The sequence below is a fragment of the Dasypus novemcinctus genome, chromosome 11, assembly GCF_030445035.2.
Source record: "Dasypus novemcinctus isolate mDasNov1 chromosome 11, mDasNov1.1.hap2, whole genome shotgun sequence".
NCBI classification, from domain to species: Eukaryota; Metazoa; Chordata; class Mammalia; order Cingulata; family Dasypodidae; genus Dasypus; species Dasypus novemcinctus.
The window spans coordinates 114,397,752-114,409,754 of record NC_080683.1 but is presented as its reverse complement, the minus strand read 5'-3'; the positions used below and the strand labels follow the sequence as shown (position 1 = coordinate 114,409,754).

General features: G+C 41.4%; 1 long non-coding RNA gene across 1 annotated transcript in view; it reads left to right on the top strand.

Moving 5' to 3' along the window:
• LOC111765785 (uncharacterized) overlaps nt 1-11,354 on the top strand; it is a 30,526-nt gene extending 19,172 nt beyond the window's left edge. The window contains exons 2-3 of the long non-coding RNA XR_009188125.1: nt 9,197-9,301; nt 11,007-11,354. This is a non-coding gene — a long non-coding RNA (uncharacterized lncRNA). The remainder of the gene's footprint in view (nt 1-9,196; nt 9,302-11,006) is intronic.
• Nucleotides 11,355-12,003: the final 649 nt, after the last annotated feature.

Sequence of the window (12,003 nt, the reverse complement as noted above, 5' to 3'; positions counted from 1 at the left end):
TGATTTGGGTGTGAGATTCATGATGTCATTTCCAATTACAAGGTCCTATAAATATTTCCCTACATTATCTTCCAAAATCTATATGGTCTGTGCTCTTATATTTAGATCTTTGATGCATCTTGAGTTAACTTTTGTGTAAGGTGTGAGATGGTGTTCTTCTCTCATTCTTTTGGATATGAATATCCAGTTCTCCAAACAGCACTTGTTGAAGAGACCATTCTTTCCCAGATGAGTGGGCTTGGTGGCCTTGTTGGATGTCAGGTAACTATATATGTGAAGATCTGTGTCGGATCTGTTGATCCAGTTCCATTTGTCCATATGTCCATCCCCATGCCAATACCATGCAATTTCACCACTGCAGCTTTGTAGGATGTTTTAAAGACAGGGAGTGTGGTTCCTTTGATTTCATTTTTCTTTTTCAATATATGTTTGGCTATTTGGGGCTCTTGCCCTTCCAAATAAATTTCATAGTTGCTTTTTCCAATTTAATAAAATATCCTGTGTTGATGTTTATTGGTGCTTTAATTCTGTAGGTCAGTTTGGGTAGGACAGACGTCTTAATTATGTTTCATCTCCCTATCCATGAACAGGGAATATTTTTCCATTTATTCAAATCTTCTTTGATTGCTTTTAACAGTGTTGTGTAGTTTTCTGCATATAAATCATGTACATCTTTAGTTATATTTATTCCTAGATATTTGATTCTTTTACTTGCTATTGTATTTTTTTCCTATTTCCCCCTCAGATTGTTCATTATTGATGTACAGAAAAGCTACTGATTTTTACACATTAATCTTCAAACTCACAACTTTACTGAACTCAATCACAAGTTCTAGAAGTTTTATTTTAGATTTCTCAGGGCTCTGTATGTATAGATTCATGTCATCTGCAAATAGTGAAGTTTTTACTTCTTCCTTTCCAATTTGTATGAAGTTTTTATCTTTTTCTTGCATAAGTGCTTGAGTAAGTACTTCCTTTTTTTTTTAAAGATTTATTTATTTATTTATTTCCCTCCCCTTCCCCCCCCCCGACCCTGGTGGTCTGCTCTCTGTGTCTATTTGCTGCATCTTCTTTGTCCACTTCTGTTGTCAGTGGCACAGGAATCTGTGTTTCTTTTTGTTGTCTCATCATGTGTCAGCTCGCGGTGTGTGCGGCACCATTCCTGGGCAGGCTGCACTTTCTTTTGCGCTGGGCGGCTCTCCTTACGGGGTACACTCCTTGTGCATGGGGCTCCCCTACACAGGGGACACCCCTGTGTGGCATGGGACACCCCTGCGTGGCATGGCACTCCTTGCGCGCATCAGCACTGCACATGGGCCAGCTCCACACGGGTCAAGGAGGCCCAGGGTTTGAACTGCGGACCTCCCATGTGGTAGACAGAGGCCCTAACCACTGGGCCAAGTCTGCTGCCCAGAGCAAGTACTTCTAACGCAATGTTAAATAGGAGTGGTTAATAGTGGACATCCTTGTCTTTTTCTCAAACTTAGGGGGAAGGCTTCTCAGATATCATTGTATATGATGGTTGCTGTGGGCTTTTCATAAACAGCCTTTATAATGTTGTGAATATTTTCATCTATCCATATCTTTGGTAGCATTTTTATCATGAAAGGGTTCTATATTTTGTTAAATGATTTTTCTGCATCTATAGAGAATAGTATGTGATTTATTTCTTTCAGTCTGTTTATATGCTTTATGATATTGATTGATTTTCTTACATTGAACCATCTTTGCATACCAGGAAGATAATCACTTGGTCATGGTGTATAATTCATTTGATGTGTTCATGAATATGATTCACAAGAATTTGATGAGGATTTTGTCATCTGGGTTCATTTGGGAGATTCATCTCTGGTTTTCCTTTCTTGAAGTATCTTCGTTTGGCTTTAGTGTTAGGGTAAGGGGGGAGTCATAGAATGAGTTGGGCAATGTTCCTTACACTTCTGTTTTTTGGAAGATTCTGAGTAGGATTGGAGTTAGTTCTTTCCAGAATGTTTGGGAAAATTCACCTGAGATGCCATCTCATCTTGTGCTCTTTATAGTAGGGAAGTTTTTGATGACTAATTCTATCTCACTACTGGTGACTGGTCTGTTAAGCTCTTCAATTTTTTCTTTCTTCAGTGTAGGCTTCTTGTGTGTTTCTACTAATGTGTTCATTTCCTCTAAATTTTACATCTTGTTGGCATATATTTTTTAAAATTATTCACTTATGATACTCTTTATTTTTGTGGGGTGAGTGGTGATTTCCCCTTCCTCATTTCTTATTTTGTGTATTTGCATCTTCTCTCTTTTTTTCCTTGTTTCCTATTTAGGGTATTGTCAATTTCATGATCTTCTCAAAGAACCAGCTGTTGGTATTGTTTATCTTTTCTATGCTTTCTTATTTTCAGTTTCATTTAATTCTTCTCTAATCTTTGTATATACTGCTGTGTTGGAGGTGTGTTCTGTATATGTCATTAAGTGCAGCTCCTCTAAACAAAGTCTTTCTTTATTGAGTCTCTGCAAAGATGTTTTGTCTAATGTGGTAATGGTCTATTAATGTCCCCCAGTATAATTGCAGAGGCATCTATTTCACCACTTAGTTTTTCCAGGGTTTGGCTCATGTATTTTGAGGCACCCTGATTAGGTACATAAATGTTTGTTATTGTTTTTCCTCCTTGGAAAATTACCCCTTTTACTAATACATAGTTTCTCTCTTTGTCACCTACAAGAGATTTATATTTAAAGTCTATTTTGTCCAATTATAGTATAGCTACTCCTGGTGTTTTTTTGCTTGTAACATTTTTTCCATGCATTCACTTTCAGCTTTCTTGAATCTGTGGGTAAGGTAGGTTTCTGATAGACAGCATATACATGGGTTATAATTCCTTATCCATCCTGCAATTCTGCATCTCTTGACTGGTGAGTTGAGTCCATTACCATACAATGTTAATGTTGTCATGGAATTACTTAGATTAGCCATGTTTTATTTGGGTATACATATAGTAGGGCACCCCCCTCCCCTTTCCCTGTCACTTCAGGGTCCCTTCTGACACCCATGAGTGGCTTGGCTTGCTAAAATTACCGCAGAGACCACTCTCCACCCTCTCAGACCCCTCCTCCTCCCAGGGATGTTGCTGCCACTCTCTTTTTGGAGGAGGACTATTACAGTGCATAAAGACGAGGGGAAGGCTTGAGAACAGGCAGTACCTACCAAAAGAGTAAACCAAATTTAATTCCACAGCTTGGAAAGATGCAGTGATTAATTCTGCCAAGAGGACATGATTCACACAGGGATGATGATTCCTGCCACAGTCCCTTTCACCTCTCATTGGCTTGCTCAGAAGATAGATGGTCCTTGAAGAATGAGAGCGGTTTCTCATGAACCTAAGTAGAGAGTGTCTTCAGTTGCTGCTTCTGTTCCAGAAGTGTCTTGAGCAAATCAGCACATTCCCTTGAATGCAGCTATTGATTTGGCTTGAACACGTTTCTTGAAATTTTTTATGAAGTACCAAAAGAAATAGTCAGTTTTTATCTGACAAGGTGAGCAAAATATCTTCATGGTCCTATTCAGGGTTATACCAAAATTCGGCCCTTTGTTATAAAATAGTCTGCAGGGCATACACTTGATTACCTTTCCTTTCCACATGACATCTCACTGGGCCATTCCATTGATGTCATTATGGTGAGTGCATGTAGTGAGCATGAAGTAGCTAAAACTTACTGTGTGCCAGAGTGGGGGAGATTAAGTCCAACAAAAATTCAGGGTCTTTCCACCTTAAAGCATCCAGTACTGTGGGTCATGTCAAGATATTCCTTCAATGGCAAGGATAAAATGCTGCATCTAATGTATCCTAAAACTGTAAAACATGCACAACACTTTGTTGGACTATTTTATTTTAGAGGAAATCGATTCCTCATTTGTGTGTCAAGTACAGAATGATTCAAAATGCTTCCAGTTTTGTATGTGGAGAGGAATATGGGGAGGCTCTCCAACAGGTCCAGGCTGCTGTGCACCCTGCTCTGCCACCTCAGCTATATTATCCGGTAGATCACTTGGTACTTTAAGTTTTGGTGGCAAATAGAGATGAAGTTTGGTGCATTTCTTGGGCTCCTCTAAGAGGGGATGTCACAGACCCTTCAGATGTGGTGCAAAGTCCGGCCATCTTCTCTAGATAGCTTTTCTACTTTTGAGAATAACTTTGACCTTCTCCTGGGTCTCATTACAGTCCAAACCCTTAATGAAGGGCCATGACATATGAGTTTTCCTCCATGACATGTTTTCTAAATCAGGTCCAATCTATGGTACTGTTTCTGACAAAGTCAGTATTGAGAGATTCAGAAATTTAGGGGTGAAAATGTATGACTACTCATTATTATTCCTGGTGATCTAGTAGAAAGATTTCTGCTTCCTGTCCCTGCAACCTTCATCTCTGCTGGTCTAGAGGTCTTAGTTCCAAAGCAGGCATGTGCTTCAACTAGGACACACAATGATTCCATTGAACTGGAGGTTAAGACTTCCACAGGCCACTTGGGGCTCCTCATGATTCTGAAGCGATAAGCAAAAAGGGACTTGGTATCCTGGCTGGGGTGATTGATCCTGACTATCAAGAGGAAATAAGGTTGGAGTTCCACAGTGCAGGCAAAGGAGAGTTTGCCTGAGATACCAGACATCCTCTAGGGCTCCTCTTAGTACTATGATGCTCAATGAATAAAGTCAAGGAAATATGGCAATAACTCAATCAATGGTCAATGGCTCAGAATCTTCAGGAATGAAAGCTTGGATCTTCCTGGCAGGCAAGCAGCCATGGCAAGCTCAAGAGTTTGCTGAGCTTAAAGGGAATATGAAAGAGGTAGTGGAAAAAGGTGGTGACAAGTATGACTCAGAATCCCATAACCAGTTACAATAACCAGGACTTTAATGGTTATGAATATTTCTTCTTTGTTTTTACTTATCATGTATGTGTTCACAAAGCAAACAACTTTTATTTCTTCCCTAACATGTGGTCTTATGGTAAGACATAACTTGTGTCAGTTTCATGTTACAGTATCCAAGTTGCAGACTATCAAGATTAAGAGGGAAAATTGCCCAATGAATTCCACACATGTCAGGAAAGATTTAGAGAATTTTTGGTTGTACACAGGACAATTTAGTATCATTTTTAAGAGAATCAGTCTGTTATTGTGTTTCATTTAGAGATAAGTATTGTTTAAGCTGATGTCTGTGGCTGCCTTGTTGACAAAGGATGGTGTGTAATGGTCAGGGACATGTGTCACCTTGGCCAATTAATGGTGCTCAGTTGCTGCCTTAAGGAAGCCCTGGCCATTGTTAATTTGAGGACATTTCTTGGACATTAGTAAGTTCAATGCATCTCTGGACAACTGCATCTACCAACACTTGAGGAGATAGACTTTTTCAATGAAAGACATCTCATCCAATCAGGTGAAGGCTACTGAAAGAGAAATGATAATTTCAGGAGGCAGAAGAGAGTTTTTCCAACTTACTTCCATCAGCCAGCCTTTCCTGAGGAATTCACTGAAATTTTTCATGTAGTGCCCCGTGGACCTGTGCATCCCCACACTAGAAGAGACAAATGATAAAATCTCAAAATATTCAGAAATATCTCCTATCAGTTATGTTTTCCTAGAGTTCCTTGAGTAATATAGAGTCTTTCAGTTTTCCAGATTAGGGAGGTATAGTGTTGGGTTCCTGCTTAATACCTAACTTTAGACTCCACAGATACTTTATGTTTGGTGTTATTTTCTCCTAACTGTATACCACATTTTGGAAACTGCAATCTAATGAAGAAAACCCACTATTTGCAAGACCTGGTATAGGATGGAATTTCCTCAATCAATCTTTGCTTCCATGGGATCGTTCAAACAGAACAATCTAAATATAAAATATAAAATATAGAGAGAAATTGTACTGATAGCATCATAGCCAGTGAAACCATGCTAGGAGAGTAAATGGCATGTCAAAGGAGTGTCCAGATTTAAAAGAAAAGTTTCCGTATACACCAATATCTGGAAGAGTAGAACACTCAGCTAAGACATTAAGCAATAAATAAATGTTCCTGAAGAACTGGAAATGCTTCGACCTTGGACTTGTTTAGTGAGGTGTAGTTTGTGGGTCTAGGTCCCCAGCTGGAAAGCACCTCTATCTGTTGTCTGCATTCTCCTGGTGATGAATACTATCACATTTTTGAAACTTTTTGTTGTGTCACTGTCTTAATTGCAGAGTATAGCCACTTACCCCGCATATGATTCCTCTATGAATGAAAATCAGAAGGGATGGACAGCCTGGAACGGGAAGATGGACATGATGGCTACGAGATCTCATCCTCCCTGCTGAGCTCTACAGTGAATCTGAACACTAAAGACTGCTGACGTTTGGGCCAGGACAACTGCAGTCCAAGCTCTCTAGTGAGAATATGACCTAAGTGGACATTGATAAATTCAACAAATGCTACCAAAGATCCTGTAAGAATAAATGGAATGTACAGGGGTCTTTTGTCCACTAGGAGTCTCACCAAACCCAAAGTCACTGATACCTAAAAAAATAATTTTTTTTTACAATATCTATTTAATATTCACTTTAAGTTTTCACATTAATTCTGTGTAATCTCTTCTCTTTTTGTGTGTGTAAGAACCTTTGTATATGCAGTTTGGAAGCTACCTTAATTTATGACTATTACCTGCTTAAATAAACTCAAGGAAATAGTACATTGTCTTGTATTTTATTTTCATGCTGTGCTGGCACTTACACAGGATAGGTGCAGAGGAAATGATAAAGCACTTACAAACTGTAAAGCACTAGCTCTGTACCCACATTTCTATTTCTCTTAGCATTAGTCCACCTATCATAGAGATCTATTTTTTTGTTGAATATTAGAAACATGTATTTCATGTAAAATATGTTTTCTTCCAACTCAAGTCTATAGTATATCACCCTAGATCTAACCAATGAAAGCTGTTACTCTTCTATCCTATCATCACCAGCATCCATTTTGCATTGCTTTCAGCACAACAAAAAAGACATTTTGTACCTATGAAGCAATAATTCTCCATTACAGCCCCACTCCCAGCATTCATAACCTGTAGTCTCTTTGCTGCCTCTTTAATTTTGCTTAATCTAGTTGTTTCCTATGTGAAATCATGGCATATTTATCCTTATTTCTGACTTATATCTCCCAAATTACTTATACGTTCATTCATGTTGTAGAATATATCACAACTTTATCTTTTCTCTTCCTGAATGATATTCTATTTCACATTTAAACCTCATTTGTTCATTAAACACATCACTTATTGATATATTTCACAATATTAATTTCATACTGATTAAGGCATTTCATCTGCTTGATGGTCACTTATTTTGCTCCAACCTCAGGGTACTAAGAACGATGCTGTCTGATCAGTGGTATATATATAACTGCTTGAAGCACAGCTTTCAGTTTTGGAGGGGTGGAATGATATTTAAATGTGTAAGTGCTCAATCATATGGTAATTCTATACTTGTCTTTCTGGTGGAATAGCCAGAATATTTTCATGGGGCTGAACAACCCTACCAGTGAAGTGTAAATGTTCCAATTTCCCTGCATCTCCTCCAGTACTCTTTATTTCCTGCAGTTAAAACAACAACAAATGGCTGTGGCGTAGTAGTTACAATGGCATGGCACCTTACTGTGGTATTGAGTGGCATTTCCCTAATGCCTGATACAGTTGATCAGTTTCCTATGTGCGTCTTTGAAAATCTTCATTGGAGAAATACTCATCAAGTCCTTTGTCCATGTTTAATCGCCATGTTTAATTTTTGTTGTACAGATGCAAGAGTTCTTTAGCTATTCTGGACATTTTACCCTTATCAGATTTATTTTCTCAATTTCTGTATATATTTTCACATTCCTGAATATGTCCTTTGAAGTACAAAAGTTTTGTTCCATTTTTATAATTCTCTTGACATCCATTTCATCTATCATGCTTTTTGGTTTTCATGCTGTTGCTTGTTAATCTAGAAAATCACTGTCAAATCCGAGGCCATGAAATATTTCCCCTATATTTCCTTCTGTGGTGTTCAGATTTTAGCTCTAAAGTTAAGGTCTTTGAAACAGTTTGAGTCATTTTTTGTTTGTGGAGTAGGTAGAGGTCCAACATTAATCCTTTGCATGTGAACATTTTGGTTTTCTGTGCACTATTTCCTAAATGGAGTTCCTTTTCCCATTTTATATAATTGGAACCCTTGTCCAAAATCAGGCAAGCCTGGGTGTGTGAGCTTATTCCAGGACACTCAGATCTTTTCCATTGCTCTACTACATGGTCTCTATGCCACTGCAACATTCTTCTCATGTTTGTGGATTATTGTATGTTTTTAAATTAGGAAGTTTCAGATCTCCATTTTGCTCTTCTGCTTCAAATTTGTTGTATTTAGGCCTATTTTTTTTTAACCTATGCATATGAATTTAACAAGTTTTCTGATTCCTGAAATAATGCTGCCAAATATTGATAGGTTCCACATTGAATCCATAGGTCTTTTAGGTAGTATTGACACCTTATCAATATTAGCTCTTCCTATCGATGAACACAGTATTTCTTTCCATTCATTAAAGACTTGATAAATTTCTTTTGACCTGCCTGAGCAGCCCTGACCCTGCATGTCAAAGCAGGGTAATGGCTCCTTGATTGAGCCCGACTGTGGGCCAGGATAAGGCTGAGCAGCTGCTCAGGCCAGGGCCAAGGAGGAAGGGCAAAGACAGCAGCAGCTCATGGTCCCCGGGGGCCAAAGGGGGGAAGAAATGAGTGTGATTTTCCAGCAGGCAGGGTTTCTGTTTGGCATAAAAATATGTTCTCAACGACAGGGACAGATGTTTGCACAAACCTCAATGTAGTACCTAAGACACTCTTCAGCACATTACAAAGGAGTAATTATAACAAAAATTTAATATACATATTTTAACACTAGAAAATAAATGTATCAAAAAAAACCAAAAACAAACAAACAAAAAGTAAGGATCAGATACATAAAGGCAATCTCTGGGGAAGGGAAGGTGCTCTCCTTTCCCTCGTCATTCCCAGGCTGGAGAAGCGCAGCTGCAGCATCATGTGGTGCGTGGGGAAGAGCGAGCTTGTCAGCTGACCTTTCTGTGGGTGTTGTCATTGGGGTCAGGGCTGGCCTGGGGCCCAGCCTCATATCTGGCCCTTTTATCTCAGCTTCATCCAGGGCAGAGGATGAATGTGCTGGAGGTAAAGTGGACAAGGCTGCTGATGCTGGACCTGACACGAGCCGGAAAAGAAGCAGAATTCAGCATCATGGCCTCCTTGCAAGGTATCTTTTTAACGGAAGAAACTATCCCCAAGCCTTTCAGAGGCAAAGGCCCCAAAATGCCAACCTCAAATAGATAGCTTGTCTTTATGAAGACCACTAGAGGACCCTTTTGAGGTTATTCTAGCTCCTAGCCCCAGAGAAGCCCTGAGGCCTCCTGCCTTGGTTCTCCCCCCAGGTCCTCCAGTCACCCTCACATGCAATGAAACCCAGCTCCCCTCACCCTCTGGTTCAAGCCCTGTTGAATTCAGGGTCTCAAGCTCACCACAGATAAGATGTGTGCAGCATTACAGTATGGAATACATGTTCTTAATTTTCATGGACACTAGCAAGATCCTGTGGCTGGGACAGCCCAGGTGATGATAAATGGCTTTCCTGAGATGGTGGTCCAGCCAGGTTGCCAGACGTAACATATGACACTGTTGGAAGAGGGTGGGCAAATCAGAGGCCTGGCCCTTCTTCCACCGAATCCTCCACTAATAACATTGTGTGTGCATGTGGATGGTCCTCTACCTGCCCCTGCCCATCTCTGTGTCTGTAGCCCAAGCCACAATGCTTCATGGTACTGCTTACCGTGGCTGACTTGTAACTGAGCAGGGGACTGGTCAAAGACACTAAACAAAGGGTGATCATCTTAACTCTTCAAAACACGTTCTACTACTTCAGATACCTTTGAAATATATCAGTCTGTCTCTAGAACTGTTATTCAAAGGAATTGGGTTTCAGATGGTCAGCGAGGGTCTGTGTCTGCTCTGCTTTTATCAATAGTAGGCACTCCTTAAATACCACATGGTTGCAAGATCTGCTGCCCCTGTTTACTGAGGGCTAGAAGTATTCCACAGTCTGAAGCTCAAGCAAAAGGATTTCATCTACTCTGTGTGCCGTGAGGGCCTCATCCCTATGACACGCTGCTCATGGAGGCATGATGCCCCCCGGCCAATGCTTGCCTGCTGCTGGGCATCCTTGACTGAGCCTTTCCTCAACTTGTGGAGCATGCTGCTCACCACATCTCCAACTCTGGGTGGGACCACGTATCCGGGGTTAGAGTCAGGATCATGGGAAGTTTAACCACAATGGGGTGATGTTGCTATCATAGTAAACTTCAGATGTGGGTCCACAGTGGTCTGACCTGCCTATCCCAGATAGTACCCACACCTCACAATTACAATTCCTCTGAAAAAAAAGGGAAATACTCCTTCCTGTCCAAGAATCTACTCACATTTTCAAGTCTGTAAAAGGGGATTCCAGCTCTGTAGATGGCTGTCCCTCCAATGAGGATTCTGGGCCAGCAGTTAGAGCTGCTAATGGAGCAGGCACAGGTCTTGATGCTGGAGTTGGAAAGGAAGTACTATCACCCAACATAACAACCTTTCCAAGTGACTTTACAAAAGCAGAAAATGACCCCAACTTTTGGATGCAAACGTACAAAACCATGCCACCCACCCAGGAAGCCTTCCATGACAGAGGTCCACCAGATGACTCATCTTCAGGTCCTCTTGCTCCTGGACTAGCCCCAGCCCTAGGTGTTCCTGCCTGGGGGTGGGCCCAAGAACTCTGGGCTTCACTCACTCACAGTCATCATCCACTCTCAGTCTTCCTTACCCTCTGGCTCAGTCACGCTTGAATATATGGTCAAAAACTGAATATGGCAAATGTGGGCTTGGTACCACAAATGTGACCCCATGATGTTCATTTGCACTGTGCACAGCAGGGCCTTGAAGCCAGAAGAGCCTGGGATATGGGAGATGCCTGCTGCAGGGTATTCAAGCCAGCCTCCCCGGAAGCATGACATGGCACTGCAGAGATAATGGTGGGCAGCGGATCAGAAGTTTGGCTTTTGAACACTGTCCCCTCCAACATATCCCAACCTGTATGGGTGGACAGCTCCTGTGACTGCCCCCGTCCATCCTCTTGTCCACCCCCCACAACCCATCCCCTCCCTTATTTTCCTTTTCTTGGTCGAATATTAAGAGAGAGGGGACTTTTTTTTTTTTTAATTTATTTTTTTATTGACTTTGTAATAATATTACATTAAAAATATATATGTGAGGTCCCATTCAACCCCACCCCCCCACCCCACCTCTCCCCCCCCCAGCAACACTCATTCCCATCATCATGACACATCCATTGGATTTGGTAAGTACATCTTTGGGCACCTCTGCACCTCATAGTCAATGGTCCACATCATGGCCCATACTCTCCTCCATTCCATCCAGTGGGCCCTGTGAGGATTTACAATGTCCGGTGATTGTCTCTGAAGCACCATCCAGGGCAGCTCCATGTCCCAAAGATGCCTCCACCTCTCATCTCTTCCTGCCTTTCCCCATACCCATCAGCCACCATGTCCACTTTTCCCCATCCAATGCCACCTCTTCTATGTGGACATTGGATTGGTTGTGTCCATTGTACCTCTATGTCAAGAGGAGGCTCAGATTCCACATGGATGCTGGATGCAATCCTCCCACTTTCAGTTGTAATCACTCTAGGCTCCATGGTGTGGTGGTTGTCCTTCTTCAACTCCATCTTAGCTGAGTGTGGTAAGTCCAATAAATCAGATTGTAGGTGCTGGAGTCTGTTGAGGCTCAGGACCTTGCGGTCACCCCTCGGGCTGAAGTGTGGTTTGCTGGCCTGGCGGGGGAGCAGCCGCGGTAGGCCTAGTTCCGCTGCCCCCATGATGGGGTGGCTGGTCGGACTCACCGCCACCC